This window comes from Durio zibethinus, chromosome 20, assembly GCF_047325235.1.
Source record: "Durio zibethinus cultivar Kanyao isolate XHJ-2024 chromosome 20, ASM4732523v1, whole genome shotgun sequence".
NCBI classification, from domain to species: Eukaryota; Viridiplantae; Streptophyta; class Magnoliopsida; order Malvales; family Malvaceae; genus Durio; species Durio zibethinus.
The window spans coordinates 14,547,501-14,557,500 of NC_143181.1; the positions used below are offsets into that span (position 1 = coordinate 14,547,501).

Genomic DNA, 10,000 nt, shown 5'->3' on the forward strand with positions numbered 1-10,000 from the left:
GAGCAGCCCTCTATTTATAGTTGAGGCTCCAGCTACAACTTATTGGCAATATCCCTAGAATAAAGGCTAAAATCAAGGGATTATATAGATTACAATCAATCAGGATGCTAACTCTTGATTTTCAGGGTCAACCAAATCTGCCAAGATGATCCTGCCTGCTTCCAGAAGCTTCCCTTGTGTGTCCAACACCTTGGGCCCTTCTGGATGTGGTGCGGGCAGCTTGTATACTAGGCCTTGATCTCATAGGCTGGCCTGCAAGTCGGGCGAGCATTCTGAACTCGTTTCCTAGGCTTTGCACGCAGATACCCGCTAGCACGCCTGGTTTGCAGGCCTCAACTTCTGGCTCGCCTGCTGGTCTACCTGATGTGCCTGGCGCACCCGCCCAGGGCGTGACATTCTCCCCCACCTGATTACGCAATGTCTTCATTGTGTCTTCTGCATGGTACTGCCTGATCTGGTCCCCGAACTGCCATAAGTCCTCTACGGGTTCCCAGCTCACCTCACTGTCTGGAAGTCCCTTCCAGCGCACCAAGTACTCATGTCTTGGCTGATAGTTCTTCCGTCTCACCTCCCAATCAGTGATGATGCTGTGGACCTCCTTCTCATATGAGGCTCTTGCTCCCAATGGTGCACGCTTTGACTATGCCCGTCCTGGATCTCCCTCATCCTCATAGAACGGCTTGAGCATGCTCACATGGAACACCGGGTGTACCCTCGGCCTGGGTGGCATATCCAGCTTGTAGGCAACCTTGCCTACTCTCTTGACTACTCAAAAAGGTCCCTCATACCTCTAGACTAAGCCTTTGTACAGCCCCCTATGGCGCACAATGGGATGCAGCTTCACCAACACCAAGTCTCCAACCTAGAACTGCATATCCTGCATATTCTGGTCTGCCCACTTCTTCAACCTCTTGGCCGCCTTATGTAGACAAACTCTGGCCAAGTCAATTTGCTCCTGCCATGCCTTGGCAAACTTGTATGCTGCTGGATTCAGCCCTGTATAACCTGCAACAATCGAACTGGGTGTTAGTAGTTGTTGCCCTGTCACAACCTCAAATGGGCTCTGGTTCATTGCCTCGCTCTTTTGTAAGTTATAGGAAAACTGCGCAATATCTAGTAGCTTTGGCCAGTCCCATTGTGTGGCACTTACATAGTGCCTGAGGTAGACTTCCAATAGTCCATTCACTCATTCTGTCTGCCCATCAGTCTACGGATGCATGCTGGTGGAAAAGTTCAAGTCTGACCCCAACAGCTTGAACAACTCAGTCAGAACCTACCCGTGAACCGCCCGTCCCGATCACTAACAATGGTCCTCGACACTCCCTAGTACTTAGCCATGTTCTTCAGGAACAATCGAGCTGCCTCCTCGGCTGGGCACTTCTTGGTTGTTGGAATGAAGATTCCATACTTGGAAAACCTGTCCACCACTACCATGATGCTTCCAAACCCTTATGCTTTGGGTAGACTGACTATAAGTCCAGAGAAACACTCTCCCATGGTCGCTCTGGCACTGGCAATGGCTTCAAAAGACCGCCTGGTTTCTTGAGCTCCACCTTGTCCTATTGGCACACAAGACAAGTCTTCACATAGGCCTTCACATCATCCCTCATGTGTGGCCAGTAGTACCGATCCTCGATCAGCGCCAAGGTGCGGCTCACTCCTGGGTGTCCAACCCACCTTGAATCATGACATTCTTGCAAAACTTCCTTGCGGAGCTTCCCGTGCTACGGCACAAACAGTCTACTGCCCCTGGTGTACAACAAACCATCCTGCATCCAAAACTGCCTAGTCTTACCTTACTGGGCGTACTCCATCAGAGCCTTGGCTATAGGATCATGCGCAAGTCCCTCCTCGATGCACGACACCAGTGACCCCTCTGGTTGGCTAATGGCAGTAAGGTTAGCCTTCCTGCTCAGGGCGACTGCCACTAGGTTCGCCCGCCCCGACTTGTACTCCATCTAAAAGTCAAATTCCACAAGAAAATCTTGCCATCTCACCTGCTTGGGGGATAGCTTCTTCTGCGTTTGGAAATAGCTGGTCGCCACATTCTCCGTCCTCACCATGAACCTCGACCCTAATAGGTAATGGTGCCAAGTGTGCAAGCAGTGCACCATTGCAGCCATCTCCTTCTCTTAGACCATGTACTTGCGTTCAGTCTCATTCAGCTTCCTGCTCTCGAACGTGACTGGACGTCCCTCTCGCATCAACATGCCCCCTATGGCAAAGTTCGATGCATCCGTATGCACCTCATATGGCTTGGCATGGTCTGGCAAGGCCAAGACTGGCTCCTCGATCATAGCCTATTTCAACCTGTCAAAGGCTTCCTGGCACCCTGCGCTCCACTCCCATGCTCTTCCTTTCTTGAGCAAGTTAGTCAATGGCGTGGCTATTGCTGAGTGACCTTTGATGAAGCGCCTATAGTAGTTAACCAGCCCAAGGAACGATCTCAACTCAATGACCTTGGCTGGCGGTTGCCACTCCAGGATGGCGTGTATCTTGCGTTCATCCATGCGTATCCTACCACCTCCCACTATGTGGCCAAGGAACGGGATATCCAGCTGGGCGAATGAGCACTTCTCCTTCTTGACAAATAGCTTGTGTGCCCGTAACACCTCAAACACCTATCTCAAGTGGTCTACATGCTCTCCCAAAGTCTGGCTGTAGATCACAATGTCATCCAAATAAACCACAACAAACCGATCAAGGAATGACTGAAGTACCTTGTTCATAAGGGTGCAGAATGTTGCTGGAGCGTTCGTGAGTCCGAAAGGCATCACCAAGAACTCATACGAACCATACCGAGTGACACATGCTATCTTTGGCTCATCTCCCTCTGCAATCCTGACTTGATAGTAGCCCGACCTTAAATCCAACTTGGTGAACCACCTTACTCTTCCAAGTTGATTGAACAAGTCTGCAATGAGTGGGATGGGGTACTTGTTCTTGATGGTCAGCTTGTTCAAAGCCCGGTAGTCTATGCACAACCGCAATGACCCATCATGCTTGCGCTGGAATAAAACCGTTACACCATAGGGTGCCTTCGATGGCCTAATGAAGCCAACATCAACTAACTCTTTGAGCTGCTTCCTCAACTCTTCCAACTCTGGTGGAGACATTCGATAAGGGGCTCTAGCTGGTGGCTTGGCCTCGAACACCAGCTTGATCTTATGGTCCACCTCCCTCTTAGGTGGTAGCTTGCTAGGTAGCTTTGTGGGCATCACATCACTAAAGGTCTTCAGCACCTTTAGCACCTCCAAGGGTGACTCGATCTTCTTCTCCCTTGGCTCATCATATTTCAGGGCTACCAAGAAGGTGTCTTCTTGTCTGCTTATCGCCTTGGCAAATTGGATGGCTGACACCACCCGCGACCCAACTCCAGACCCTCTCTTCAATGGCACTAGGCATTGGCACCGTGCATCCAAGATGCAAACATAATTGGCAAAAGGCACAAGGAGGGCGTTAATCCGAACAAGGAAATCTAACCCAATCACAAACTCATAGTCGTCAAGGGGTATTACCTCTATGGTCTCCTTGCCTTTCCAGTCTCCAAGCTGCAACTCCACTCCCCGTGCTACTCCAATGGCTGGAACTTCTTTGGAGTTCACCGTCTTAATGGTACCAATCCCTTTCTGCACCTTCAGTCTGAGCTTATGGGTTCTATCACCTAAAATAAAAAGATGTGAGGCACCTGTGTCCACCAGTGCGCTCACTTTTTGACCTGCAACCATCAAATCCTTAAACATCAAGCCCTTTGGCTTACGGCTCCTTTTACTCTGGACAGCATTGAGCACCAACGACCCAAGCTTTGCTCCCTCTGACTCTGGTTCCTCGTCAGACTCCTTGTCTACAGCAGCCAGCTTGCCCTTCTGCGGGTAATTACGTGCTATGTGGCTCTTTCCACATAGGTAGCATGCTAGTGGCTCTAAGTCCCCCTTTGCTTTCCACTTGCCTGCTGGTGGTTTCCTCTTGCCATCCTTGGTTGAACGGTCTCAGTCTCTATCCTTGGACTCCCGATCACGATCTTTCCCCTTGGACTGCTTCTTCCGATCCCTATCATCCCTGCCCTTACCCTTAGGCTTGGAAGACTCGAACTTGTTTAGAGGCTTGAACTCTATCAAGGCCTCGACAGTAGTCATGGCTTTAGACAAGTCATGAACTCCTCTCCTTTGTAGCTCATGCTTCAACCACGACTTCGGCCCATCCATGAAAGCAAATAAGGCATCCTTTTCACCTAGATCCGAGATCTGTAGCATCAGTTCAGAAAATTTCTTAACATACTCCCTTATGTCCCCTTGCTGGCTCAGCTTGCGTAACTTTGTCCATGCTTCATCATTGGCATACTCCGGGTAAAATTGTTCTCTGAACTCCTTTTGGAACTCTGTCCAGGTTCCAATCTTGGCACTCCCACACCTGACATCATCACACCTGCACCTTCACCACAATAAGGCTACATCAGTGAGATACATAGCAGCGGTGCTTACCTTTATCGTCTCGTCTTGCATGCCCATTGCCTGAAAGTACTGCTACATACCCCATAGGTAGTTGTCTACTTCCTTGGCCATCCTAGTCCCCTTGAACTCCTTACACTTGGGGACATCCAATCTGGATTTGGACACTCCAGCAAACATGCCATTCCCAATGGTAATCTTGCAAGTAACGAGCTCTCTGGTAAGCTCTTCCATCCGCTGGCGCATGGCCTCTATGCCATCACGCAAGGTCCGCACTTCAGCCTCCAAGGTCTAATTCTTTTTAGTGAACACATCCAAGCCTTTGTTGAGAGTAGCTTTCAGCTCACTTTGGATCTCCTCCCCCATAGAGTCTAGTGATGCAATGTGAGTCTCTACTTCCTCATGCTTCTCCCCCATGTCACCCATGGTCACCTCCACCTTGGCCAGCCTACCGTCCATGGTAAACTAGATATCTCTAGAACTGGCTTTCTTGCCTCTTCCACGCCCATGGTCCTGGACCTCTGGTTGTTGGCTAGCAACGTCGCTTTGGGATGCCATCTCCTCAATCACGATCTAACCTACACAACTCGAACACACAGAATCGAACTTGCTCTGATACCAATTGTCATGGGCTCCGACCTTAGACTCAGAATCCATACGGCTTTAGGCTTGGAATCTCTTTCTTTATGCCTAAGTCAGCCTAAAACACAAGCGTGCAGGCACTAGAACAACAGGAAGGGCTGATTACACAAGTTAAAGAGAAACAGGATAAAACGATAGAATTCTAGAAAAGCTCTTGTATTCACTAAAACAGAAGTGTTTGATGGTGTACAAATAAGGGTGGAGCAACCCTCTATTTATAGTTGAGGCTCCAGCAATATCCTAGAATAAAGGCTAAAATCAAGGGATTATACAGATTACAATCAATCAGGATGCTAACTCCTGATTTTCAGGGTCAACCAAATCTGCTATGATGCTCCTACCTACTTCCAGAAGCTTCCCTTGCGTGTCTAGCACCTTGCGCCCTTTTGGATGTGGTGTGGGCAGTTTGTAAGCCAGGCCTTGGTCTCACGAGCTGGCCTGCAAGTCAAGCGGCTGTTTTGAACTTGTTTGCTAGGCTTTACGCACAGATACCCGCTAGCACGCCTGGTCTGCAAGCCTTAACCTCTGGCTCATCTGTTGGTCTACCTGATGTGCCTGGCACGCCTGCCCAGGGCATGACACGGGCACTTACCCCAACCGCCATCGGTACAAGCTGGGCCCTGGTGCAGGCAGTTGCCTCGACCACCATCGGGTACAAGCCGGCCCTTGGTACGGGCGGTTACCTCGACAACCATCGGCACATGTTGGGTCGTGGTGTGAGCTGTTGCATCGAGCATCATCGGCACACGTAGGGCCCTGGTGCAGACGGTTGCCTTGACCACCCTTGAAAGAAGATAGCCCCTGGTGCGGGCGATTATGTCAAACACCATCAGGACACGCTAGCTCCGGTGCAGGCAGTCACGTCGAATACCATCGACACACGCTGGGCCCTGGTGCGGGTGATTGCCTCGATCACCATCCGTACATGCTGGGCCCTGGTGAGGGCGATTGCCTCGAACACCATCGGCACGTGCTGGGCCTTGGTGCAGGCGATTGCCTCGAGCACCATCGACACACGCTGGTCGATCACCATCAACACACGTTAGGCCCTGGTACGGGCAGTTGCCTCGAGCACCATCGACATATGCTGGGCCCTGGTGCGGGCGGTTACCTTAAGCACCATCGGTAAAAGATGGCCCTTGGTGCGGGTGGTTGTGCCGAACACCATCGGTACACGCTGGGCCCTGGTGCGGACGGTTGCCTCGATCACCATCTGCACATGCTGGGCCCTGGTGTGGGCAATTGCCTCGAACATCATCGGCACGTGCTGGGCCTTGGTACGAGCTCTTGCCTTGACCACCATCGGCAAAAGATGGCCCCTGGTGCGGGCGGTTGCCTCGATCACCATCGGCATGCTGGTCGAGCACCATCGGCACACGCTGGGCCTTGGTGCAGGCGGTTGCCTCGATCACCATCGACACACGTTGGGCCCTGGTACGAGCGGTTTCCTCGAGCACCATCGGCAAACGCTGGTCGATCACCATCGGAACACATTGGGCCCTGGTGCGAGCGGTTGCCTCGAGCACCATCGACACATGCTGGGCCCTGGTCCAGGCGTTTGCCTCAAACACCACCAATAAATGCTAGTCGATCACCATCGACACATGCTAGGCCCTGGTGTAGGCGGTTGCCTTAAACACCATCGACACACGCTGGGCTCGGGTACGGGCGGTTGCCTTGATCACCATTGGCACACGCTGGGCCCCGGTGTGAGCGGTTGCCTCAAGCATTATCGACACACGCTGGTCTATCACCATCGGGACACGCTGGGCCCTGGTGCGGGTGGTTGCCTCGATCACCATCGGGACACGCTGAGCCCTGGTGTGGGCGATTGCCTCGATCACCATCAGCACACGCTGGGCCCTGGTGCGAGCGGTTGCCTCGATTACCATCGACACGTTGGGCCCTGGTACGAGCGGTTGCCTCGAGCACCATCGGCACACGTTGGGCCCTGGTGCGAGCGGTTGCCTCGAGCACCATCGGCACATACTAGGCCTTGGTGTGGGCGGTTGCTTCGGGCACCATCGACATAAGCCGGCCTTTGGTGCGGGCTCTTACCTCGACCACCATCGGTAGAAGATGGCCTCTGTGTCGAACACCATCGGCACACGTCGGGCCTTGGTGTGGGCACATACCTTGATCTGGTGTGGGCAGTTGCCTCAACCACCATCGACACGCGCTGGCCCTTGGTGTGGGCACGTGCCCCAACCACCAACGGCACCTGCTCACCCTCGATGCGGGATATGCCTGTTTGGAAAAAGTGTCCCCGTTTCAGACACTTTAACATCTATTGGTAGCATATCTGTAAAATCTCTAATGCTCTTTAGGGGGTGGTGGTCCGGCACCCCCTCTCCCCCAATGGGGGGAGTTGGTGTGCGTGATGGGTCTCCCATTGCGTACACCCAGGGCAATGTCCCTCGAGCGAAATACAGGTCGTGCTTGCCTTCTGACCATTTTGTCCGGTGATTGGTTGCTCCGGTGACCGGCAGGCGCCCATGGCCTCGATCGATTGGTGTGCATGCAAAAAAGGAGATCTGAGCTCAAGCCCGTGCACGTGGCGGATGCTGCCCTAGACCCCAGACTAAGTCTCTGAATCGAGCAATGGCTCCCTGGGGTGGTGCGAGTTGAAGCCGCAGTTGCGGGCTTGGCTCGATCAAGTCTCTCGATATTCGATGGTCTCGTAGTCCCTTCTCGTCGACCATAAAAATGCCTAGGCCTCGACGAGGCCGTGCAAGCAACTGACGCTGCTCGAGACCCCAGGAACAAGTCCCTGAATCGAGCAACATCCCCCTGGGGTGGTATCAACGAAGCTCTCGCATGCGGTCTCGGCCGTGCCAAGCATTGGTGGTGTCACTTTGTTGTTGCCTGTCGGATGGCAGGGGCAGTCTCGTGGCCCTTGCTCGTGTTTTTCTCATGCCAAGCGGTTGTGGCGTGGCCTATCACCTCATTTCCTCCGTTCGCTCATCGAGTAATCGATCGGGTGGGTTGTGGACCGGCGTGCGTGGATGCTGCCACTTGTACGTAATGGGCATATGAGTGGTGCTATGGCTGTGCATGTTGGTAGGCTCTGTGCTCGATGCATCGAACTGTCAACCCGTCATCCTCTTCAATCTCCCCCCATGTGGTCGTCATACCCAGGGGGCACGATCGGGATCCTATGTTGCATACCTAAATCAATGGAAATCGGATGTCTCACCATCCCTCATCCGTTTCGTGTCCCAAGGGGCCACGGGTCAGACGTTAATTGTGGCCAGTGTTCCAAGCACGCCACCTAATCATCAGTGGCTGCATTGGTGCACCAGCATTCGATCGTGCTCTCAGACGCAGAATGTTTAGCGAGCGAGGGCTCTCGGCCTTCATTCGTTCGATGCTATGCATTTCACGTTTTTGACATGCATGACGCTTGCGCTCCGCATCGGGCTCTCTCTGCTGCTCGATCGGTGCGTTGAGGCCCACACGGTGCCAACGTCCTGAAGGAATGCTACCTGGTTGATCCTGCCAGTAGTCATATGCTTGTCTCAAAGATTAAGCCATGCATGTGTAAGTATGAACTAATTCAGACTGTGAAACTATGAATGGCTCATTAAATCAGTTATAGTTTGTTTGATGGTATCTACTACTCGGATAACCATAGTAATTCTAGAGCTAATACGTGCAACAAACCCTGACTTCTGGAAGGGATGCATTTATTAGATAAAAGGTCGATGTGGGCTATGCCCGTTGCTCTGATGATTCATGATAACTCAACGGATCGGATGGCATTTGTGCCGGTGACGCATCATTCAAATTTCTGCCCTATCAACTTTCGATGGTAGGATAGTAGCCTACTATGGTGGTGACAAGTGACAGAGAATCAGGGCTCGATTTCGGAGAGAGAGCCTGAGAAATGACTACCACATCCAAGGAAGGCAGCAGGCGTGCAAATTACCCATCCTGACATAAGGAGGTAGTGACAATAAATAACAATACCGAGCTCTTTGAGTCTGGTAATTGGAATGAGTACAATCTAATTCCCTTAACGAGGATCCATTGGAGGGCAAGTCTAGTGCCAGTAGCCGCAGTAATTCCAACTCCAATAGCATATATTTAAGTTGTTGCAGTTAAAAAGCTCGTAGTTGAACTAGGGTTGGGTCGTCCGGTCCATCTCACGGTTAGCACCGGTCTACTCGTCCCTACTGTCGGTGATGTGCTCCTAGACTTAATTGCTCGGGTCGTTCCTCCGGTGCTGTTACTTTGAAGAAATTAAAGTGCTCAAAGTAGGCCTACGCTTGTGTACATTAGCATGGGATAACATCATTGGATTTTGATCCTATTGTGTTGGCCTTCGGGATCGGAGTAATGATTAATAGGGACAGTCGGGGGCATTCATATTTCATAGTCAGAGGTGAAATTCTTGGATTTATGAAAGATGAACAACTGTGAAAGCATTTGCCAAGGATGCTTTCATTAATCAAGAACAAAAGTTGGGGGCTCGAAGACGATCAGATACTATCCTAGTCTCAACCATAAATGATGCCGACCAGGGATCGACAGATGTTACTTTTAGGATTCCACCGACACCTTATTAGAAATCGAAGTCTTTGGGTTCCGGGGGGAGTATGGTCATAAAGTTGAAACTTAAAGGAATTGACGAAAAGGCACCACCAGGAGTAGAGCCTGCGGCTTAATTTGACTCAACACGGGGAAACTTACTAGGTCCAGACATAGTAAGGATTGACAGACTGAGAGCTCTTTCTTGATTCTATGGGTGGTGGTGCATGGCCGTTCTTAGTTGGTGGAGTGATTTGTCTAGTTAATTTCATTAACGAATGAGACCTCAGCTTGCTAACTAGCTACGCGGAGGTGATCCTTCATGGCTAGCTTCTTAGAGGGACTATGGCCGCTTAGGCCAAGGAAGTTTGAGGCAATAA

At 51.6% G+C, this 10,000-nt stretch overlaps 1 pseudogene; it reads left to right on the top strand.

The window, feature by feature from the left end:
- The first annotated feature begins 8,572 nt into the window (after window positions 1-8,572).
- LOC111315196 (18S ribosomal RNA) overlaps window positions 8,573-10,000 on the top strand; it is a 1,757-nt pseudogene continuing 329 nt past the window's right edge.